This window comes from Dysidea avara, chromosome 5, assembly GCF_963678975.1.
Source record: "Dysidea avara chromosome 5, odDysAvar1.4, whole genome shotgun sequence".
NCBI classification, from domain to species: Eukaryota; Metazoa; Porifera; class Demospongiae; order Dictyoceratida; family Dysideidae; genus Dysidea; species Dysidea avara.
Genome location: NC_089276.1, coordinates 30282873 through 30309203, shown reverse-complemented (window position 1 = coordinate 30309203; position 26331 = coordinate 30282873). Strand labels below are relative to the sequence as shown.

General features: G+C 38.2%; 1 protein-coding gene across 1 annotated transcript in view; it reads left to right on the top strand.

Moving 5' to 3' along the window:
- Positions 1–26331, top strand: part of LOC136255534 (uncharacterized) — a 98642-nt gene that overhangs the window by 33598 nt on the left and 38713 nt on the right. Inside the window, exons 7-8 of the mRNA XM_066048326.1 lie at positions 12753–12952; positions 25394–25497. The gene's annotated coding sequence lies outside the window, so the exon portion shown is untranslated. The remainder of the gene's footprint in view (positions 1–12752; positions 12953–25393; positions 25498–26331) is intronic.

Genomic DNA, 26331 nt, shown 5'->3' with positions numbered 1-26331 from the left:
CATGATGGTTTCTTTGTAGCTGAACTCTCTACAAGGTAACTTCTTCTAGCTGATCTTTCTACAGGGTGATTTGTTTGTAGCTGAACTCTCTACAAGGAAACTTCTTCTAACTGATCTCTCTACAGGGAGATTTGTTTGTAGCTGAACTCTATACAGGTGATTTGTTTGCAGCTGAACTCTCTACATGATGGTTCTTTGTAGCTGAACTCTCTACAAGGTGACTTCTTCTAGCTGACCTTTCTACAGGGAGATTTGTTTGTAGCTGAACTCTCTACAGGTGATTTGTTTGCAGCTGAACTCTTTACATGATGGTTTCTTTGTAGCTGAACTCTCTACAAGGTAATTTCTTCTAGCTGATCTCTCTACAGAGAGATTTGTTTGTAGCTGAACTCTCTACAGGTGATTTGTTTGAAGCTGAACTCTCTACATGATGGTTTCTTTGTAGCTGAACTCTCCACAAGGTAACATCTTCTAGCTGATCTTTCTACAGGGTGATTTGTTTGTAGCTGAACGAAACTTCTTCTAGCTGATCTCTCTACAGGGAGATTTGTTTGTAGCTGAACTCTCTACAGGTGATTTGTTTGCAACTGAACTTTCTACATGATGGTTTCTTTATAGCTGAACTCTCTACAAGGTAACTGATGTCTCTACAAGGTCACTAGTTTGTAGCTGAACTCTCTACATGGTGGTTTCTTTGTAACTGAACTCTCTACAGGGTGACTTCTTTTAGCTGATCTTTCTAGAGGGTGATTTGTTTGTAGCTGAACTCTATACAGGTGATTTGTTTGCAGCTGAACTCTCTACATGATGGTTTCTTTGTAGCTGAACTCTCTACAAGGTAACTTCTTCTAGCTGATCTCTATACAGGGAGATTTGCTTGTAGCTGACCTCTCTACAGGGTGATTTTTTTTTGTAGCTGAACTTTCTACATACGTACAAAGTGACTTGTTCTAGTTGGTCTCTCTACAGGATGACTTGTTTCTAGCTAATCTCTCTGCAGGGTGACTTGTTTCTAGCTGGACTCTACCGTGTGATCTGTTCATAGCTGAACTCTCTACAGGATGATTTGTTTACAGCTGAACTATCTACATGGTGGTTTCTTTGCAGCTGAATTCTCTACAAGGTGACTTCTTCTAGCTGAACTCTCTATAGGGTGATCTTCTCGTAGCTGAACTCTCTGCAGGGTGATTCGTTTGCAGTTGAACTTTCTACATGATGGTTTGTTCATTACTGAACACTCTACAAGGTAACCACTTCTAGCTTATCTCTTTACAGGATAACTTGTTTCTAGCTGAACTCTCTACATGGTGATTTGTTGGTAGCTAAAGTCTCTACAATTCGATTTGTTTTCAGCTGAACTCTCTACATGGTGGTTTCTTTGTAGCTGAACTCTCTACAAGGTAGCTTCTTCTAGCTGATCTCTCTACAGGATGACTTGTTTCCAGCTGAACTCTCTACAGGGTGATCCTTTCGTAGCTGAACTCTCTACAGGGTGATTTGTTTGCAACTGAAGTCTCTACATGATGGTTTGTTTGCAGCTGAACTCTCTACAAGGTAACTTCTTCTAGTTGATCTCTCTACAGGATGACTTGTTTCTAGCTGAACTCTCGACAGGATGATCTGTTCATAGCTGAATTCTCTACATGGTAGTTTCTTTGTAGCTAAACTCTTTACAAGGTGACTTCTTCTAGCTGATCTCTCTATAGGGCAATTTGTTTGTAGCTGAACTATCTGCAGGGTGATTTGAACTCTCTACAAGGTGATGTTTTCTAGTTGATCTCTCTACTCAGTCTGGATGACTTGTTTCTAGCTGAACTCTCTACAGTGTGATCTGTTAAGTTTCTACCTGATCTCTCTATAGAGTTATATCTTGTTTGTATAGCTGAACTCTTTTACATGGTGGTTTTTTGATTGGTTGCTGAACTCTCTTTCCACGGTGACTTGTTTGTACTACAGAGTGACCTGAACTCTCTACAGAGTGACTTACTTGTAGCTGAACATTGCATAAAGTAACTTGTTTGTAGCTGATCTAGATGAACTCTCTACTAGGTAGCTTTTTTTGTAGCTGAACCCTTTACGCAGTGACTTGTTTGTAGCTGAATTCTCTACAGAGTGACTTGTTGTAGCTGAACTCTCTACAAGGTGACTTGTTCATAGTTGAATTCTCTTCAGTGTGACTTATAATGTTCTGAATCTCTACAGCAACATATTTGTAGCTGAACTCTCTACAGGATGACTTGCTTGTAGCTGAATTGTCTATAAGATTAACTGTTTGTAGCTGAACTCCCTACAGAATAACTTGCAATGCCAAAGAAATTCTATAATGGAGTAAGTTATAAACGTAGCTGAATGCTTTATTAGGGTGACTGTTCTATTAGAGTATCTCGATCTCGCATATGCTACACGTAGTTGGCTTTAGAATCATAACTCAGTGGTTTGTAATCCGATTCTTCTGTACTACTGCAAGGACTTTCTATGATAATTATTCCAGCTACACACCGATTTTCAGCTCACTGTTCTAAGTGGTTTGGCTGGTAGGCGTGAAAACTAATAGTTTTTTTATTCATAAAAGTCAATCGCGTAATTGTGACATAGGTTGGGTTTTGTGTCATATCTCGATGGCCTTAACTGGATTCCTTTCAAACCACAAAAGGCACTCCTACGATAGTTACTCCATCTACATAGCAATTTTCAGCTCATTCCTTCAAGCGGTTTACCCTGTGGGCGTGACAGACCTTCGACCTTATTTTACGCAGATAATCGGTCATAACTCCGTGAATGTTCATCGGATTCCTACCAAACTTGGTACTGAGATTCGCCTTAATGAGCCCTTTAAGTGTGCCAAATTTCAGCCCGATCCAAGCACGCATTCGTGTTTTATTGCGGATTTTGCAAAGTGTGCGAAAAGAAGAAGTAGAAGAAGAAGAAAAAACCAAGAAAAAAAACCCCAAACTTTGGCCGCTCGTATCTCGGAAATGGCTGGAGCGATTTTCTTCAAATTTGGTATGTGGACTCCCCTACCTCGCCAGCATTTCTGTAGCAACTTTGGTTTTAATAGGATAAGAAATCACGGAGCTACAAAGGTGTGAAAATCGCGTTTACTTTCTTCCTGTAAATATACTCACGGTGTGGAGCGCCGGCTACTTGGGCCGCACGACACACTACCGTGTGTCTTGATATCAATTACACATTTGCTAATTGGTGGCATGTATAAGAGCACGCTATCTGATGAAAACTACTGAACTATAGGTCACAATGTTTTATTATCAAGTGGGTAATGTTTGTCTAGTTGTAACTTGATCATAGGATAACTATTAGTAACAAAACTAAAACCCACAATTATTCTGTATATGTACACCTATATAAGTGGTTAATGAAGTTTGATCAATGAGAGTGTTAACACTTTATTCACTTTGTTCACAGAATTTTTGAAGGCTCCAATGAGCCATTTATTCACAATATTGTACTTTCTGTGGGAGGATCAAAGCGTTGCCACATATCGTATTGTCCATACAGTACTAATCAGCTGCATAACTGTACTGTACGAGTCATACATTACAGTTATGCAGCTAATTGGGCAAATACAGTACAGTTGTGCGGATAAATTATTTATGGAATGTTACATTTCCAAACAACACACTGTAAATCGCTAAAACCAGCTAAACTAATCCTACGAGTTCGTTCTATAGCTAGGAATAGATTGTATAAACACTTACCGATCGTCTGATCACGAAGCTTTTTAAACACGACTCCACTATGCTAAGACAGCACGATTGATCATATGCATGACATTGTAAATCGCTAAAACTAGCCAAATTAATCATATTAGTTTGTTCTACAACTATAAATAGATTAGTTAAACACTTACTTATATCCTGATCACCGAAAATCACAGCGGTTTGAGTACTAGAGAAAATCGCTCTGAGCCAGACGACCAGGAAGTATAATATAACACTTAAAACACCACCTTGCTTGTGTGTATGAAAAATACAGCACTCGGGGGGTGTCTCGAGGCAAATACAGCACTCAGCTTTGCCTCGTGTTGTATTAGCCTCTCGACACACCCCCTCGTACTGTATTTTCCGTACACACGCGCGGCAGTACTTTAACTCTAACTTAAAGCGTTTAATCAATACACATACCACATGTTTGGAGGAATAGGTGATACCTCCAATCATGAGACTACGTACCATATACGGCTAGAAATTTATTTTATAAAGAAAACAGATTCATGTTATAGTAAGGGACCTACCATGAGTATCTTCATCAAACATCTTACATGATATATTCATCTGAATAATAGTTAGACATAGAAACACAGGGTTTTATGGAATTTAGAAACTCAAAAGGCCCTGTATTATGGTGCATGAATGAAGCGAGGGCACTACTACAGGGCCTGAGGGTTTCTAAACTCCGTAGAACCCTGTGTTTCGATGTCTAGCTAATTTAAACCACAGCTCATTCATGTACCTTCCTGGCTGCTTACTTTACCTTCCCAGCTGCTTGTAACAGGAATAATGTAGCGTTCGTGAGTAGAACAAGCCCCTTGTAACTTGTAACGGAACTTACTATCCAGTTAAACACCCATGCGTTGCCAATGTTACAGGTGAGTAACTGCCATGTTTTGTATTGCCCCAGAGACAGGAGGATCAGAGCAAGGGATCTACAGGATTTAGATACCTGTAAGTATGTAGCCAATGAAATTCGAGTATTTCAACTTGCTGTGGTCTAAATAATATTATTCCATCCAACATTAAATATACAGCATTTTAAACAAGAAAACACTTGCAGGTCATAGAACTATTTTTAAAAAATGCCTATACTTTTATTTGCCAGTCTGCTTGCCTGGCCACAGTCACAAGGCTGGAGGCCAAACAAGGCAGTGTACAGCCACCATTTTACACCATGATAATGAACTCACCAGTGGTATGTGCCTTTTGGGGTTCTATGAGTGTATGCCCTCTGTGCCTAGTTTATCTCCAATCAGGCTGGTCGTTATCTTCTTCATGCAACGAAATCACTATCTAGGTATTAATTTACCATATTAAGACTTTCCGTGAGCAGCATATTTAGATACCACAAAATCATTTGAAGTGCTTATACTACTGTAAAAGTTACTGGACACCAGGTAGATGGCTGTAACTTCACAATAGGTTTGAGACCACGCCCGGTAATAATCTTGGTTGATTAATAACAATCGAGTGAGAAGATCACGTCTCTTAACAAACTGTTTACTTGAACATAATGACTACACCCCTTATTCAGTGGTTTAGCTGTATCTACAATAATAGCATAGGAATAATGACCATGCCTCAATCTTGGTAAGCTATAATAGGCTGACTTAAGATACTCTAATACAGCAGTCACCTTAACGGAACAGTCACATGTATAATTATAGTTGTATGCTATAACAAAAAATATTATTTTAAAAATGAAATTAGGATTCTAGTGATAAAAGTTGTGAAACAAAATATGAATGGTATTACAGCATAGCTTGGTGGAAAATCGGAATCATTGTTATAACATGCCAGTGTAGCAGTGGCGGATCCAGGATGGGGCATTTGGGGCAAATGCCCCCCCCCCCCCCTTCAAGAAATTGCATACAAGATCGAGATACTCTAATAGAGCAGTCAATTACTCTAATGAAGCAGTCACAATGTTCATGAGGCAGTGTAGCTTACCTATGAAGCTATAAATAGGATTTTATTTTACATAACAGACGTGATATAGTTGGTAAGGATAACTAGCTATTATTGTTGTGACTTTTTTTTATTTATTTTTTTTTTTGGTCTTCAACTGGTTTTCAGCAAGTTTTTTTGATCTTCAACTGTTTTTCAGAAGGTGCCCCCCCTCTTTCCAAACTCTGGATCCGCCCCTGTGTAGGGTTCCCATATACGTAGCTATGCGCGCTAACACCATCACTCATGTTTTGTTTTGCTACTTTTTATTGTTTGGATCCTTATTTCTTGCCTGTATTGTCCCATATCAGTGATTCTGGGGTGGGGGCATGACGTTATAATTGCATACAAATAAAGGACCCGTATTATCTATGGTGCCCAGAGCGGTGCGAAAATATATAACTCTGTGAGGTTGGCTGTAAGGCAACCAACTTACAATACATTTATAAGTCTGTCTTCAATATCATCATTGTGTCTGTAAAGCAAACCTCAAAGTCAACCATAGAAGTTTGCCATAGGCTGGTTTTGTGGCCTTCTAGGTTACGAAAAGAAGTGAAATCCACACTGAGCTGTGAAAAATGGTGTGACCTTTATGATCTTGGGTAAAAAAAGTTGTGAAATCAAAGGTGGTGGCCAAGAAATGGCTGCAATGATGTTAATGAAAAACAGTAGCTGAAGCTATGCATCATTAAAATTTACTATCGTAGCTATCCGCCTTTAATTTAGCAACATTCTTCAACCAAGCTTATTAATATTAATTAACCCATTCACTGCTGTAGACTCCATATGGCACATTTGCTCTATAGACACTCCTAGTGTTAATATTTAGGCACTCTGGGTTTCATCATGTCTTCTAGCAGCTAATGGGCTTACTCTTAGATGGTCACGCCCCCACACAAATGGGAACAAGGATAAATGGATCCCTCGCACACTAATGCACGTAATGTTATGTGATTGATGAATTAGTGGTCGTGTGTAATTGCTGTTCTGGTGGATATTTCGAAGAGATTCTGGTCTTAGAAGAGAAAGGATTAGACACGTTTTTAACAGCCTACTGTGTGGTTTTCACTTCACGGATTAATGGTCTCGTGGGTTTATGCACATGGGTAGTTGTTCAAATGTCAAAAACCAGACTAACGAATTGCTTCAGATATACATGGACTTTGTGTTGTTATAAACACTGTAAGACTGTTTATGTGTGTTAATTTGCTGGCTAAGGATTGTTAGTCAATTTTTTAACTTTGTGGTTGTATAATTGCATAAGGAGTACCATTAAATAAACCATAATACCACAGTGGGATATTCTGTTTAATGGTGATTAATATTATGTATAGTTTTATGGGATTATGTTGTATGGTTTGTGAGATATAGTGGCTTAGCAGATTGGACTCTCCCAGAAATGCAATGGTGTAGGGTTTTGTAATTGAGGCTGCACCATTTTGTCACAGCTTGGCTGTTTTTGTGTGTTATATACCACCTGTGAAACTGTTTCTCACATTATCAAAATGTTATCATTCATTTGGTAAAATGATCAAAAGTTATCAAGATTTTCCTTTGTCACACATTATGAGCACGTTATCTGATGAAAAGTACTGAACTATACATCACAATGTATTATTACCAAGTGGGTAATGTTTGTGTAGTTGTAACTTGGTGACAGGACAACTATTGGTAATAAAAACTATAACCCACAATTACTCTGTACGTGTACATCTATATAAGTAGCGAGTGAAGTTTGATGAACAGGTAAATTTAGATGCTGCTGTAGCAAAGTAACAAAATTTTTGAAGGCTCCAATGAGCCATTTATTCACAATAAATTGTTTAATCAATACACACACCACATGTTTGGAGGAATAGGTGATACCTCCAATCATGAGACTACCATATACGGCTAGAAGTTCATTCAAGAATGTCATAAGGTAAAAAAGATTCATGGATTAATGAAACACCTGTGACTGACTATATTTAGAAAATTTTACATAATATTTCCTTTGATGTCTGAGGTTACTAAATCCAATAGAAACCTGTGGTCTCGCCAGTGGTTGTTTACTACATTCATCAAACAAAAATCGGCAAAGCCAAAAACAAAATGTCCTTACTATTAGCTTACTTTCTGGACAGGACAGATCATGATTACTATTCAGCTAGGTGGCATTCAGTACCAATGTCCGGCATGGTGTGGCACTGACACAGCAAACTCAAAGGATAATCTCAATGTAAGCACTCACAATTTGCTTCTTAATAGCTTACTTTCTGGACAAGACAAGAGTCTTTCTAACCCAGCATAGTAACTACGTATGTACGTGATACTGGAACTATAGTTACGCAATAGTTTATGAATATCACGCCGGTGCAGTGGCAATGACATGATCAACTTGACTTAGGGATAAATCCCAATGCTAGCATGCACTGGAGCAGTATGGTTTTGCCCTTCATAAAGGTGAATTCATTGATGTCGTCTGTTTATGTTATGGCTTTACACCATCATTGTTACCGTCGCACCGTGTGTGTGGTAAAGATTTTACCTTGTCTCACGCCCTTAGCTGCCCACATGGTGCCTTTCCGATTATCCGGCATAATGAAGTACGAGATTTGACTGCTAGTTTGATGATGGAAGTGTGCCATGATGTCCAGGTGGAGCCTCACTTACATACCCTGTCTGGTGAGGTTATGCATCACTATTCAGCTGTGCTTGATGGTAATGCCAGAGTGGATATCAGAGCATCTGGTTTTTGGAGGTTGCACCGTTTTTGATGTTCGCGTTTTTAATTCTTTTGCAGCTTCCAATCAGTCTACCACCTTGGCTGCCACTTTTTGTAGGCATGAGGCTGAGAAGCGTCGTGCTTATGAGGAGCATATACACGAAGTAGAGTATGGCAGCTTTACCCCATTAGCTTTTTCCTCTTCCGGTGGAATGGGGAAAGTAGCCACTACCACCTATAAGCATTTGGCTCAATTACTCAGTGAGAAGTGGAGTTCCCCATATTCAGTGGTGATGGGCTGGCTCCGTTGCAGTTTGGGGTTCTCCTTGCTTCGCTCCTCCATCATGTGCACCCGTGGTTCTCAATCACGCTCTAAGTGTCCTGGTGTGCCCCTGGCAATAGATCTCGCCATTGCAGAGGGGCATCTACCAGTTCATTAACATTCCCTGGGCTTCCGAGTGTATTACAGTTCTTTTAGTTGTATTTTCTGTAGGTAAATTCTTTCTTTTTCCCTTTTTATGTTTTTCTTCTAGCTTGTTTTCCAAAAAAAAAAATGCTAGCATGCACAGTTTTCCAATTTCTCTCACTCTTTCTTAACCTAGGAAATTTTCTAAACCACTTAAAATGGATCGACATCAGTTTCTATGCTATTTAGAACCCCTCAGACGATGTGGGCTTGGCTGCCCACATACCTTGGTCTGCAGCCTCAGTAATTAAGTTTGTGGGTAGCCTTGCCCACATTGTCCTTAGGCCTCTAAATAGCTAGCATAGAAACCTTGTCAATCCATTCTAACTAAATTAAATACTTAGAACAATGAATGTTGTGCAATGTATAATAGTCTCTAGGTATCATCACCATACTATATATTCTTCTCTTCACTTCTAGTCACTTTGTAAGGTCAGTATGGACAAGAAGCTACGGAGACTGTGTGTGATGGTGTTCCTGTCATTCCTACCAGAGGCTTTCCAGTACTCATATTTCTTTCTCTACCTTAGGAAGGTTAGGGGGAATACCCTGAGTATAATGATCATTTTTGTAGTGATAAAATAGTAGACATTATTGTAGTGAACTATTTTCTAACCAATTTCATTATTTGACTGACCAAAATTTATTTATTCTATTTTATTGTATATTTTTGGTGACCATTAATAGTCTGAGCTAATCCCATACAATGTCCAACAAATCTTACTAATTATTACAAATTAGAAAAGAGTAGAGGTCAAGAATTATGCCCGAATAATTTTGAGCACAATGATTTGTTAATAGAATTGAAAATTATTTCAGCAATTTGAAGTAGATGATCTCTAACTTGAGATTGAGATACTCTAATAGAGCAGTCACTTATTACAATAGAACAGTCAGCTAATTAGTTCTTTACTGTTAACTATATAAGTGTGTTGCTAACTGCGTAAAAGACTTTCCTATGTAATAACAATTTTGCTGCTTGTGCAAAATAGAATGAGCATATTTCTCTGAGGCCTATCAAGGGGGATGTTAAGATGACACTAAACTGATTAGAAAAGGCAGATACGGTCAGACACGGACATGGATACTTTTAATATACACTTTTACATTTATAAAACAGTTATTTTTCATACCTAACGTTGTTTTTACAGCAATATTCGCTTCCAGACCCAGTAGTTGATCTTCTCATAGCACTTATCCCTTTATAAGCACATGTGCGAAGGATAGACTAGCACTCTAAAGACCATATAGTGTTGTATATGTGTTCTAGAAATCTAATTCAGAGTCATAGAGATTAACCTGGCATATCCAACCTAATCTCATAGGCCAGGTCCTTGAAACACTCAACGCTTGGTATAAGCACCTGCTCCTTATACTAAAAGTCGTTAAGATTGTGGATTTGGCCTGCTAAGCTAAGTTACATGGAGCATACAAGCTAATCTCTACAACTATATAACTCTGTATTAGACTTTAGAGCATGTGTACAACACTATATGGTCATTGGCATTCTGTGGAGTGCTGGTCTAGTCCTTTGCACATGCACTTATAAATAGATAAGTGCTATGACAAGGTTGACGCCCGGGTCTGGAAGCGAAGATTGCTGTAAAAAAACATTAAGTATAAAAAATAACTGTTACATAAATGTAAAAGTGCTTTTTGAAAATGTCCATGTGCGCATCCGTGTCCATGTTTGATCGTATCCGCCCTTTCCAACTACCCTACAATGTCAACTGGACATCATGTTTGTGGTCATGTAGTAACAAGTTTGGAAACCTATAGATCATAGTGAAGTATCTCAGAGGACTAACAGAACAAGCTCTATCAGACTACCAGTTTACTAGTAGTTGTTGATGTAACTAACATTATTTATACTTTAAGGATATCAACTTGTCATAACTCTGGTTAGTTCACTGATGAGCAACACCAGCTGCAATTGTGTGGTTACTGGTATATGAAGTATTTCCTGTCTAATCACTTCTTGTTGAAGGGTGCTAGCACCTTTTGAAGCCACACAAATGCTATTCTTTTTACCTTTGATACAGGCACAATGGCTAAAATGATTACGTAATTTAAAAAATCCATAAAAGTTTTAAGTACTTTGTTCTTTGTGAAGAAAGAGTCTAATGATAAAATCCTGGATATCATTTTATTCGCTTACTCAAGTAAGTTCGAAAATCTTTGTTTTGTTGTTGTATTTTAAAGGATAAGCAAGTCATGGCCATTTGTTTACATCACAGTTCACTGATTTCATGTGTATGTAGTGAAGAAAGGTGATAGAAGGAAAAACTTATCCAGTAATGGGCTCCCCTATTCATGGCAAACTTGTTGGTGCAAGGTGCAACTCTGTACTTCATTATGTTCGTACATTAAGCTGTTTTTGTAAGCGTCTTTAATTTATTTTTCCGATACTTAAGCTTGTTGTACAAATTAATCTTTCTGTTGTTGCTACTTCATAGGGCTGTAACTCCAAAAGTTGTTGACATACAAGGCTGAAACTTGGCCAGAGCATATACTTGGCTAAGTATATCAATGATAAAGAATTTGAAAAATGCGCTATTATGCCTGGTTTTTACAGATCCGGTCACAATTTTGAAGGTTATGAGCCATCATAACTTGTGAGGACGTCAGACACCAGAGATTTGTTATCTTTCAGAGCATTTCCTGCTTGTAGCTGTATGCTTGCAGCAAAATAGGTTTAGGAGTGTAGTAGTATGATGGGTGTTCACATAAGGAGTGGAGTGTAGCCACCAAACAGGTTTCCAAATGGATGGAAATGATGATTGAAACCTATTCCTGACAATACTGGCTCCTTAATGACTAAAGTACAGCGAACAATATTTGTCCAGTAAAATACTATCCTCCTGTATATCCCTAATTCCCATCAAGTCAGGTCCTTGCCATAATTTACCATTTGAACTTGACAAACCATCAACAACAAGCAGCTTTCAATACCAACATTGTGTATACATAGTGTGGGGAATACTGAGATTAAAACCAGTAAACCAATAGTATATAGCATATAGCTTCTAACTTGTGGAGTTACATAGTTTGATTTAGCTCATTGTGTAGTTTGGTAATCTGGTAAACTTGTTGGAATTTGTCAAATCTGCCAAATTGTCAGGTATAAAATTTGAAAATTTATAATCTATACACATGTGGTGGAACTTGAGTTGTTCAACTATTATTGGGTGGGACCTTTTTGTAAAGAAGTCAAATTGATTATCTGATGAAAAGTACTGAACTATAGGTCACAATGTATTATTATCAAGTGGGTAATGTTTGTATAGTTGTAACTTGGTAATATTAGTAATATAATCAAAACCCACAATTACTCTGTACATGTACATCTATATAAGTTGTGAGTGAAGTTTGGCCAATGTATGCAGTGAAATCTCTCATTTTTTTACACAGAATTTTTGCAGGCTCCAATGAGCCATTTATTCACAATAAAGCACACATGTTTGGAGGAACAGGTCCAAACATTGTTGGAATCTATTAATACTTTGTGTGGCTAAAGTGTGAAGATTAAGTGGTCTTTGCTAAGCAGTCCAGATCCTTTATATCAGTGTTACAGAGTAAAGGTGATTGTAATTGGACATTGTGTAAGACACTACAACTGATTTGGTCATGAAGAACAGGACGCTAGAAACATTGATATGTGAATTAAATTGCAAATGTAGGTAGGTCCCTGCAAGTCCCTGGGTCTACTAATACCAACCTGACAGTTATGTCCTCTACAGACACAATTCACCGCTACTATAGTGTTAGTAAATTATGGGTCTTTTAGAGTATCCCTAATAACAAGTCATAATTGTGGGGTATTTATTTTGTATTAAATATTTTTGATTATGGTTTTCATTTTCCACTATAACATTTCATTGTGAGTTTCAATTCTTTCCCACAGGAGTTGTTGGGAGTACTGACTGGTATACGAGGCTTGTGTAATGGACTGGGACCAGCCTTGTATGGTCTACTGTTCTACATGTTCAATGTACAGATCTATGAGTGTGATGACTTTAGCTCTGCAAGTTCCACCCACTTCACTAGCCCCACCCCCTAATTCTACAGTCACACTGTTATAGTGACATCATCCTCAGATCAGGGGTATGTTGTGTGTGCTAGTGTGATAAACGTGTGTACATGTATCTGTGTAATTTGTGAAGTAGAGGATCACCTTGGTCAGTGTTGAGTGTTCTTATTCGATTAGAGAGGTGTTCTAATTTTAAGTGTCTAAAATGTCTTAAATGTATGTACTTGCACCAATAGAAATGAAACCTAGGAGATTATTGGTCTGAATGATTGTGTGATTTCCAAATTTTGATTTATTATAGTGTGTACATGTTGAGATGTCCCAAAAACATTTGTGACCAGATTTTACAAAACTGATCCAAATCGCACATAAACTAACACCACCGGTGGATAGTTACACCACCGGTGGATAGTTACACCACTGGTGGATAGTTACACCACCGGTGGATAGTTACACCACCCGTGGATAGTTACACTACCAGTCTATTAGTTTTGACTCCCAGCATTACTCAAACTACTAAAGGTGGTTTAACAGCGTCTTTTCTTAGTGATGTGGCAAGCTCAAATGGCAGTTTCTGGCCTTATGAAGGACGTGGATAGATTCATATAATTGGACAAACATTTTCTGTACAGTTTTTGCTGTATATCAGCTGCTAAGAGACAAGCACATCCCTGTAATCTTGTGTCTGTACTTCAGTCATGGTATACCTCAGTCTTTCCCACCACTCCTCCCCCCCTCCTCCCTGTTTGTGAGTACTTGTGATACTACTTTGCTCATCCAACTGCTCAGTTTTCTTTTTTGGTAAGAAATTCTACAAGTAGCTACAAGTACTGGAAGCAGCCTGATTGAACAAACAGTAGGGAAACAAAAAAGACCTGCAGGTATACTATTAGATATTTAATCCCTTATTCAGTCTATTACTACCCATAATTAGGGATATTAAACCCTTATTCAGTCTATTACTACCCATAATTAGGGATCAAGACACACGATAGTGTGTCGTGCGGCCCAAGAAGCCGGCGCATAACACCCGTGAGTATATTGACAGGAAGAAAGAAAACGCAATTTTCGCACCTCCGTAGCTCTGTGCTGCCTTGATGAAACAAGACAATTTTTGCTGTGGACACTCCCTCCACCTTCAGCACTCCACATTCCAAATGTGAGCGAAATCACTTAAAGCGTTCCCGAGATATGCGACTTCAAAAATTGGCTTAGTTTCTTCGTTTTTTTTTCTTCTTCTTCTTCCTCTTTTCGCACACTTACAAAAACTGCTATAAAACGCAAACGCCATATCCAATCGCCTTGAAATTTGGCACACAGAAGGGGGGTATAAAGGCGCATCTCTGTAACAACTGTGGCTGGAATACAATAAACACGCAAAGAGTTATGAGCGATTAATCACGACAAATAACACCAATATGTTGTCACGCCTACAGGGTACACCGCGTATGGGAAGAAGCTGAAAATCGGTGGATGAATAGGTTAACTATTGAACCTCAAACCTTTTGTGGTTTGAAAGAAATCGAGCTAAAAACCAGGAAGATACAACGAAAAAACCAACAGTGTGTAACAATTACGCAATCGAGATTAGCTAATAAAAAAAAACGACTGCTTGCCACGCCTACCAGGTAAACCGCTTGGGGTAATGCTTTGAAAATCGCTGTACAGATGGAGTTATCATCTTAGAAAGGCTCTTCGATGGTGTTGAAGAATCAGACTTAAAGCCACGGAGTTATAACACGAAATCCAACTTGGTGTAGCAAGTGCGAGATCGAGATACTCTAATAGAGCAGTCATCCTAATAGAGCAGTCATCCTAATAGAGCAGTCATCCTAATAGAGCAGTCACCCAAAGAGAATTCAAGAGATCAGTTAGAAACAAGTAACCTGTATAGAGATCAGCTACAAACAAGTCACCCTGTAGAGAGATCAGCCACAAACAATTCACCCTGTAGAGAGATCAGCTAGAAGAAATTACCTTGTAGGGAATTCATGCAACTATAGAAAGAGATAATTCAGCTAGAAGAAATCACCTTGTAAAGTTCAGCTACAAAGAAACCACAATGTAGAGAGTTCAGCTACAAACAAATCGCCCTGTAGAGAGATCAGCTAGAAGAAGTTACCTTGTAGTGATTTCAGCTACAAAGAAACCATCATGTAGAGAGTTCAGCTGCAAACAAATCACCTGTAGAGAGTTCAGCTACAAACAAATCTCCCTGTAGAGAGGAGAAGTTTCCTTGTAGAGAGTTCAGTTACAAAGAAACCACCATGTAGAGAATTCATTTACAAACTAGTGACCCTGTAGAGACATCAGCTAGAAGAAGTTACCTTGTAAAGAGTTCAGCTACATAGAAACCATTCTGTAAAGAGCTCAGCTGCAAACAAATCACCTGTACAGAATTCAGCTACAAACAAATCACCCTGTAGAGAGATCAGCTAGAAGAAGTTACCTTGTTGATAGTTCAGCTACAAACAAATCACCCTGTAGAGAGATCAGCTAGAAGAAGTTACCTTGTAGAGAGTTCAGCTACAAAGAAACCATCATGTGGAGAGTTCAGCTGCAAACAAATCACCTGTAGAGAGTTCAGCTACAAACAAATCCCCCCTTTAGAGAGATCAGCTAGGAGAAGTTTCCTTGTAGAGAGTTCAGTTACAAAGAAACCACCGTGTAGAGAATTCGTTTACAAACTAGTGACCTTGTAGAGACATCAGCTAGAAGAAGTTACCTTGTAAAGAGTTCAGCTACAAAGAAACCATTCTGTAAAGAGCTCAGCTGCAAAAAAATCACCTTTACAGAATTCCACTACAAACAAATCACCCTATAGAAAGATCAGCTAGAAGAAGTTACCTCGTAGAGAGTTCAGTTACAAAGAAACCACCATGTAGAGAATTCATTTACAAACTAGTGACCCTGTAGAGACATCAGCTAGAAGAAGTTACCTTGTTGATAGTTCAGCTACAAACAAATCACCCTGTAGAGAGATCAGCTAGAAGAAGTTACCTTGTAGGGAGTTCAGCTACAAAGAAACCATCATGTGGAGAGTTCAGCTGCAAACAAATCACCTGTAGAGAGTTCAGCTACAAACCAATCTCCCTGTAGAGAGATCAGCTAGAAGAAGTTACCTAGTAGAGAGTTCAGTTACAAAGAAACTACCATGTAGAAAGTTCAGCTACAAACTAGTGACCTTGTGGAGACATCAGCTAGAAGAAGCTACCTTGTAGAGAGTTCAACTACAAAGAAACCATTCTGTAAAGAGCTCAGCTGCAAACAAATCACCTGTACAGAATTCAGCTACAAACAAATCACCCTGTAGAAAGATCAGCTAGAAGAAGTCACCTTGTAGAGAGTTCAGCTACAAAGAAACCACCATGTAGGGAGTTCAGCTAGAAGAAGTTACCTTGTAGAGAGTTCAGCTACAAAGAAACCATCATGAAGAGAGTTCAGCTGCAAACAAATCTCCCTGTAGAGAGTTCAGTTAGAAGAAGTTACCTTGTAGAGAGTTCAGCTGCAAAGAAACCATTCTGTAAAGAGCTCAGCTGCAAACAAATCACCTGTACAGAATTCAGCTACAAACAAATCACCCTGTAGAGAGATCAGCTAGAAGAAGTTACCTTGTAGAGAGTTCAGCTACAAATTTAAAGAAACCATCATGTGGAGAGTTCAGCTGCAAACAAATCACCTGTAGAGAGTTCAGCTACAAAGAAACCACCATGTAGGGAGTTCAGCTAGAAGAAGTTACCTTGTAGAGAGTTCAGCTACAAAGAAACCATCATGAAGAGAGTTCAGCTACAAACAAATCACCCTGTAGAGAGATCAGCTAGAAGAAGTCACCTTGTAGAGAGTTCAGCTACAAAGAAACCACCATATAGAGAGTTCAGCTAGAAGAAGTTACCTTGTAGAGAGTTCAGCTACAAAGAAACCATCATGAAGAGAGTTCAGCTGTAAACAAATCTCCCTGTAGAGAGTTCAGTTAGAAGATGTTACCTTGTAGAGAGTTCAGCTACAAAGAAACTAGGGACCCACCAATTATGCTGGCATAATTATGAGCATAATAGGTGTCTGAAAGCATTGAGCATAATGCTAGCATAATAGGTAGAATATTTGTGTAATAGTATGAATTCTTACTTATCAAAATAGCTATCACAGAAAGATCGATATACTCTAATAGAACAGTCAGTAACTCTAATAGAACAATCATATTGATGACTGTTCTATTAGAGTATATCGATCTTTTTATGCATTTTGACAAGTAAGTTTGTGCTTCAGCCACTTATCATTTATCCATAAATTGGAATTTATTAGCAGAGCATGAGAACTGGGGGCATAAATAATTGGGCATAATTCGAGCATAATGGGTAAGTATTGAGCATAAATTTAAGCATATTAGATAAATTTTTGAGCAGTGCAGCATAGCATAATAGGTACAATTATGAGCATAATCGGCGGGTCCCTAAAAGAAACCATTTTGTAAAGAGCTCAGCTGCAAACAAATCACCTGTATAGAATTCAGCTACAAACAAATCACCCTGTAGAAAGATCAGCTAGAAGAAGTCACCTTGTAGAGAGTTCAGCTACAAAGAAACCACCATGTAGGGAGTTCAGCTAGAAGAAGTTACCTTGTAGAGAGTTCAGCTACAAAGAAACCATCATGAAGAGAGTTCAGCTGCAAACAAATCTCCCTGTAGAGAGTTCAGTTAGAAGAAGTTTCCTTGTAGAGAGTTCAGCTACAAAGAAACCATTCTGTAAAGAGCTCAGCTGCAAACAAATCACCTGTATAGAATTCAGCTACAAACAAATCACTCTGTAGAGAGATCAGCTAGAAGAAATTACCTTGTAGAGAGTTCAGCTACAGTAAAAAGAAACCACCATGTAGAGAGTTCAGCTGCAAAGAAATCATCCTGTAGAAAATTCTGCCACAAACAAATTGCCCTGTAGAAAGATCAGTTAGAAGAAGTTATCTTGTAGAGAGTTCTGCTACAAAGAAACCACCATGTAGAGAGTTCAGCTAGAAGAAATTACCTTGTAGAGAGTTCAGCTACAAAGAAACCATCATCTAGATAATTCAGCTGCAAACAAATCACCTGTAGAGAGTTCAGCTACAAACAAATCTCCCTGTAGAGAGATCAGTTAGAAGAAGTTGCCTTGAAGAGTGTTCAGCTACAAACAAATCTCCCTGTAGAGAGATCAGTTAGAAGAAGTCACCTTGTAGAGAGTTCAGCTACAAAGAAACCATTCTGTAAAGAGCTCAGCAGCAAAGAAATCCTGTACAGAATCCAGCTACAAATAAATCACCCTGTAGAGAGAACAGCTAGAAGAAGTTACCTTGTTGAAAGTTCAGCTACAAACAAATCACCATGTAGAGAGATCAGCTAGAAGAAGTTGCCTTGAAGAGTGTTCAGTTACACAGAAACCACCATGGACAGTTCTGTAATAAATATAATTATGTATTATATATATAATTTGTACATTTACTGATTAAATCAGAAATATTTAAGGTACATCTGCTTCATCTTTTCTTCTTCCTGTGGTAAAGAAAAAAAGATATGTTTAAAAAGTCCCAAAGCAGGCCATAGGCCGGCTTTGGGGTATACAAATACAAAAAGAAGTGAAATCTAATCCAAAACAGCCAAGCTGTAAAAAAAGTGTGCGGCCCTCAAAAAGGCTATGGTGAAAAAAGATGTGAAATCCAAGGTGGCGGCCAAGAAATGGCTGTGATGGTAGGTTAATGGTAAAAATTTTAATAACAACAATTAAGATGAATTTTGGTGCTGCTTGACCGCACACTTTTTTTACAGCTTGGCTGTTTTGGATTAGATATTAAATGTCCACTAGTATATTTGTAGGTGTATAGAGGTGACCTCCCTTGTTTCCCTGTTTTTTTTTCAATGATCCTTAATTGAACTTAAAATCCAAATTTTCCTTATACTTGTTTGTTTATACTTTTTTGTAACATTATTTTAACTGTTGAACCCATCTATACCACATCAAAAGAAAAGAGCAACTTAATAAAATATTTCAAACAAGTTTTTATGGATTTAATAACATTTATCTGAATTTTCTAATGACTAACTGACTAACTAACTGATGCTTTCAGCCAAGCATAATTCAATGCATAAAGCTACGGGCTAATTGATTTTTTCACTGTTTGATGCCAGAAATGTGTCTTCACCGTACAGTGCATGCATCACGTACTAACCTTTGTCTTCCTTTGTGTCCCAGCTCTTTTTGCTGACATGCATTGTAGCACGACACAGAGCTTTCCTATGGCTATTGTGGTATGTAGCTATTACACTTATCACCCGTAGTTTCCGCAGAGACACTTCTCTTCATTTGCATCACTGTGTAACAGACAGAACATAGCTGAAGACAAACTGTAATGGCCACTACTTTTTTCAGCAATTCATTGTTGGGGCACACGTTCAGATTCCAAATTAAATTTATGGCATGCCTGGTGTCATTCTTTCTTTTGATGTGGTATGCATGGGTTCATTAACCATAACTATGTTATTAAAATGTAAACCATTAAGGGGAAGAAAAAATTTAAATTGAATTAGGGATCAAAGAATAAATGTAGTAAAACAAGAGAGTAAAAGTTGCCTCTTATACCTGTAGATATACTAGTGGACATTTAAATACTAATTCAGTCTATAAACCATGACTGAAGTACTCTTGCTTTATGGTGCCAATTGGCTAACATGATAATCTTTACAGTGGTGGATCTAGGGGGCTATAATAAAGATCTTCATAATATATACCTTTGGTAAAGGATAGCCATTATTGCTGTGACCATTTTGCTCTTCAATATTTCAGCAATGTGCTCCCCCTCTTTCCAAACTCTGGATCCGCCCCTGCTTTACTACATTGCTGGCACTGTTATGAAATTTGCTGCACTGCAGGATTTAGTGATGCAGAGATCATGTAATCTATAGAGCTACATAGTTATACAGGCTATCCCATAATAGAGTCATCATTGAAGACTTATTAAGGAGCATGTATGTAGCTAGCATAATTGCTGCTTATAGTGATGATGCTACCTTTCCCCGCCCACTTGAAGTGAAGTCTTGGTTTCTTTTTGCACATAACCAGCAGCATCAGTAAAAATCTGATCATGTGGTGCATTCCAATTAGTGCACACCCAATAAAAACGTGTTGTGGAAGTTATATATCCAGTAGTATTAAAGGAGTCACTGATAGCTAAGTGAGTTATATTTATATTTAGCTGTCTGTAAACTGTCATACTTCTGAATGCCTGACTGAAGTTTATTTAAAAAGATATTTTTTTTTGTAAAGTTCCCTCCCCCCTCTTCCACTCCAGGCAACTTCCTTGTATGAGGACTATGAAAGAAAATTTGAGAATACCTAGTGTGGCAGGGGTGGCTCTAGATGTTGTCTGAGGGGTATATATAGTCTGGCTCCACCCGCCCCTTCACAAAAAGTAAGGGTCTAGTGGAGCCAGTAAGAGTTTACAAATACCAAATCATTTTAAAAGGTATTCAATTAGACAGCGCACGTAATGCTTGTTACGTCAGGTAATTGCACTTCAATTCGAACAAAAGCATTGTGTTGCCAAGGTGATTTCTGTGTGAACGTCATTGGCACGCATTAATTGGCTACTGCTGAATCTGGGCAGTAGAAATGATTTAGTATTTGTATTTCACCAGACCCTTACTTTCTGCGAAGGGGTGGGCGGTGCCAGACTAGGGTATATACTTATACATACATACAATGCTTATGAAATCTCAATTGAGATCAGATTTGTACTGAGTGAAACCTTGACTAGTTACTTGAACTTCATTGACTTCTTTGAGTGGTGTTAAAATTTCAACCTTATCTGTGAACTGTTGGATTTGTGTAGTAGGGATCACAAAGGAGTGGGCGTTGCCCATGAAAAACACCCAAAAACTAGCCTTTTCCCTGACAACGATGAGGCAGTATTGGTTAGGTAACCGTAAAACTAAGCCCAAACAAACTTTCAGATCAATCCGAAACACTTTCAACAAGTGGCTACAACATTTTTAAGAATTAAATGGAATTTTTTACTGACTGACTGAGTAACTGACTGCTAATTCCTTCAGACAGGTGTAACTCAATAATGGCTAAGGCTACAGGCTTGATTTTTTCACTGTTCGATGGCGCTTCAGCCCAAGAGGTGCCTTTTGGCATACCGCAGTATGTACAATGCATTCTTCATGGACTTACCAGTGTCTTCCTTTGTGTCCCATTCATCTTTCCTGACAGCAAAAAGTGTCAATTTGGCAGTAACACTGATGGCTTCCCTTCATAACAGAAGCCGTCCGTAATTTTCATAGCAGCTACTTTGAGGTGTGTTTTTAACAGTTCTTGATTTATAATGCTTTGTAACGACGGGTTGAAAATGGCTGACAATGAAGTGTAATGGATACTTCACTTTTCAGACGTTAATTGATATAGCTGGGGTGCAGCACTATTTCTTTGTTTTTGATGTGGTATGTGTGGGTTCACCAATCGCAATAATTTATTTTACAAAAAAGTTAACAAACAAGCACACAAAACTTTCAACTAGAGTAGGGACCATAGCACATTGATAAAAAGTACTGAAACAAGTTGGAGAAGTGCACAATATTAAATCACAGTAAAACAATAATAATAAGTGTTATATCCCTGATGTACTCAAGATACTACAAGGAAGAGCACAGTAGGGATATAACACTTCTTATTGTTTTACTGTGATTTAATATCATACACTATTCAAACTTGTTTCAGTACTTTTTATCAATGTGCTATGGTCCCTACTCTAGTTGAAAATTCCAACTTTTCTGTGTACTTGTACCAATACAGTATATACATAACAGGAAACTAAAGCAAAACAATTGAGTAAGTTGCAACAAGTGCCACTCGGCCGCTCATTCAATCTGGCTATCAATCATATGTCACAAGTATAACAGCTATGAAATTGGGACTTGTCTCATTGTACATGTGTTCACCATGAACTGGGGAATTCATTATTGGCTTATATCCACCCAAGCTTTCAAGGGAGAAAGCTTTTCAAGCTTAAAATGGCGACAATAAAGTTACAATCAACCATGACAAACAAACACAACTCAAAGTGACAGCAGATATATTCACGAGAGGTGAATCCAATTGTAAAGAATTAACATATATTTATCTCACAACAGAATTATGCAAACTAGCCAGGTTTGTGCTCATCAGGACACAAACAGCATGTTCAGCAAGCCCAGATACACTACAGGTGATTCTAATACTTGTTCATGTACCATACTTTGTCTAGACTGGAAACAAGCAGCTGCTTTGTCCTTCATCTCTAGAAAACATTTTTATCAGGTGCTAGTGGCTTAGCATATTTCAACAGACAAACACCATAAGATGGAGATATCTTCTTTAGATTCCACATGATAATGGATTTTGTGTCTATGGTTGTCTGTTTCTCAATGGTTTCTGTACATTTTAATAGCTAACCACAGCATACAGCAGTTTCACAAACGCAATTAAAAAACCCATTAAAATATTTTCACTTGTGTACAGCCAATACTGATGTCTAGCCTCCCCCACATCATTATACTACACAGCACAGTGGATGGTTTCAATTTAATTAATCATGTCAGCCTAACACTCATTTTATTGACCGATTGTTGGTGCAATGCTATTATGTATGCTGGAAAGTGATAGATCATCAATTACATTATATTGTTGACAAACTGTCAGATCCAAGAAGGTGAATTTACAGAAAATACTACCTTCTGGTTTCAAAATTTGCATGTTTAAATATATTTATAGAACTTTGTGTGGGCGAAATCAAAGGAAAAGGTGTATTTTACTTTAAATTTCATAAAGTACACTATTTTTATTGCACCGCAAAAAGTGCTTTATTGAAAAAGCAATCCAGTGGTAGAACTCGTATTGGCTGGGGTGATTGATCACTCAGCACGGCAAGGCTATCAGCCTTTACTGGCTTGGGTGATTAGTCGTACTGGCATGAGCCCTACACATGGGCAACTGTGCTTTATTGCCCACAAAGAGTGCTTTGAAGGCTGATAGCCTTGGCATGCTGAGTGATCAATCACCCCAGCCAATACGAGTTCTACCACTGGATTGCTTTTATAGACATACCTAAATGATTCGATGATGGGTGGGAGAAGGTAATGTTGCTGTTACGTTTGTTAATGTAAACGGACAAGTCCTGGAGATATCACGGAAATACTTCACCATGTGTCACAAAATAGAATTGATTGTCCAATCTTGCCAAAATATGCAATGGACATCTATCATACCAAATTATGGTGAAATACATGTGAATTACTTAAAGCACCTGGCACTTGTACTCAATGCTAATAAAGCACTCGGCTTCACCTTGTACTTTATTAGCATCTCAGCCGTGCACCTCGTGCTTTAGTTTTCATATAGCACTCGCGGCTATGCTTTAACATATACATAGAAGCTGTATCAATGCTATCTTCAATAAAATAGATGTGTAGTAGAGCACACATATCCTACACACACACTTTCATAGCCCTCACGTCACTGCACATAGATACTCTAATAGGGCAGTCAGTTATTACACATTAGTGTAGTTAGTATATTATATATATATATATATATATATATATATACTACTTTGAAAATGTGACCTGGTCTGTGAAAAGGGGTCTTATAGCCTTTTCAATTGCATGTACTTGGCAACCAGGAATTTAACTTGCGAATATGGTATCGCCCTGACATTTAGTTCCCTTATACCCCTAACATAGCACTATTGCGTGGTGTAATATGAAGGTGTTAGATTGAAAACATGAGGAGTTATGACTAGTCAAACTTGACAGTTTTGAAAGGCTATAAGACCTCTTTTTGCAGAACAGGTCACAAATGTTTTATGCAACTTTTTCATGTATTTAATGACAGAGAACCTCTGAAGTGACAAACACTATTGTTTAATCCACTAGCCAGCTACTAAAATCTACAAAGCTATCATTAATTTTAACCTGGTTGTCAGAAAACGCTTAGGTGTGGTCCACAATTTTCTGCTTTTTCGTGAGTGTACAAACCGTATGCTAGGGGGAGGGGGTAAAATCGCATGTACGCTTTTTAAAAATAATGTTGATCATATGAGTTGGTGAGAAATCCGAATGTAGTGATTAGGCTCTAGTAGTAAACCTCTACTGCTACTTATTCATTGTCCAATTATAAACGGTGGACTAAAGCAAGCTGATGCTGTTAATGCATGGGCCCAAGTCAACACATGATTGGACAAATTTGTGCTTCGGCGAACTCTGGAAAACAGTGTAGCTAGGGTTAGCTACCAACAATAAGCTAAAGGAAAGATAAAGCCCATTAAATTTACAGGTAAGATGGTAATCAGCGTGATAACACATACTGCAGGCTTTTTATATACTTTTATAACAGCACTTACTTTTCTTTCTCTTTAGTCTTGGCTTAGCAATTAACACTGATAAACGGTCACAACTGAATAGCTTGTAGCTACACTGCTTGTTGCTCTTGTTTTCTACCTACAGAAGGTGTTGTTGTGGGTTTAGGAATACTGTTGGGTATGGAAGGCTGGATTATGTGGGTACTAATTTGTTTACACTACATAGTTGTGGTAGTTGTGGGTTGCCTATAGAGAAAACCTGTCTCTGCAGAGTGTACCCACATCTCCTGACTCCAGTCCACCTCAGACTATGGTGAATACCCAACAAACTAGTACTACTGTTGCTACTGCCAGTATTGGGATGGTTTACGTTGAAGATAGCCAAGAACTGTTTCTATGATGTGTATGTACACATTTGCTAATGTGCATCAGGTACTAATGCCCGCTGTGTGTAGGAATGTTTCTTTCAGGGTATATATCAGCTTCAAAAGATCAAAATGATAAGATGCCTAAAAGACAAAACAAATACCAAACATGAATTTTGCAATATTAAAAAAAAGTATCCATGTGTTTGTTCTCAACATTTATACAGCGCACTTTGGGCTGGGGGGAGGGGGTTAGAAAAAAGAGTACTCTTTGTACACTCGCAAAAAAGCAGAAAATTGTGGACCAACCCTTAAAGGGTTAAACTATTTTGAGTGTTTTGGAAGGAAGTATTACAATGTACTATTATTACCAAGTGGTTAATGTTTGACGTTATAAGTTGATCATAGGACAACTATTAGTAATAAAACTAAAACCCACAATTACTCTGTACATGTACATCTATATAACTAGTGAGTAAAGTTTGAGCAATGTACTAATTGAATGATAGTTACTTATTTTTGCAGAATTTTTGAAGGCTCCAATGAGCCGTTTATTCACGATGAAGTGTTTAATCAATGCACACACTACATGTTTGGAGGAATAGGTGATACCTCCAATCATGAGGCTACCATATATGGCTAGGAATTCATTCAACAATACTACAAGATAAACAAAGATTCACAGATTAATGAAACACCTGTGACTGACTATATTTAGAACAATGAATGTTGTGTAATGTATAATAGTCACTAGGTATCATCACCATACTATATATTCTCTTTACTTCTAGTCACTTTGTAAGGTCAGTATGGACAAGAAGCCACTGAGACTGTGTGTGATGGTGTTCCTGTCTTACCTACAAGAGGTTGACCAGTACTCATGTTTCTTTTTCAGGTGAGCAGTGGGGAATACCCTGAGTATAAAGATCATTTTTGTAGTGATAAAATAGTAGATATTATTGCAATGAACTATTTTTTAAACCAATTTCATCATTTGACTGACCAAAATCTATTTATTCTATTTTATTGTACATTTTTGGTGACCATTAGTAGTCTGAGCTAATCCCTTAAGGTGGCGCTGAAGTAATCAAATGAAGCCTTACAAGGCCAATGGAACATCATGTTTGTGGCCATGCACGAAAAAACACGGAAAACTAATAGAACAACGCGAAGCGCTTCGAAATAATTGAAAGAACCAGCTCTATCAGACTGTCAGGCTACTATTGCTGATACAAGTAACGATATTCACGTACTAACTTCATCACCTTGTCAAAACTCTGGTAACTTTACAGCGAACAACACCAGCTGTCATCGCATGATTACTGCTTTACGGAGCGCCATCTGGCCAGTTACACTGTCTCACATTTCGTGAAAAAACTCCAAATTTATGTACCATAGACCCTCAAAATTTGGCAGAGCCACTGGTGAAGTGGTTCTTTACAGGGCTATGGAACGATTTTTCGTGATTCGCTGTTGACATGCGTGATATCACATGTTGAAAAATGCGGGTTTGCGTTTTAACCAGTTTCCACGTTGTTATCGTTAAAAAGGATTCCATAGAGTTGTTCTACAAGGTGAGAAACTATAAGAGCCAAGGCGGCTTAGCGCTAGGTTGTTTCTGGGGTGAGTTATTTTTAAAATCGGCTCATAAGTTCAGAGTTTAACAACCACAAAATTAAAGCGGTTGATTTCACGAAACTTGGCATGCTAGGCTACAACATTACAGGCT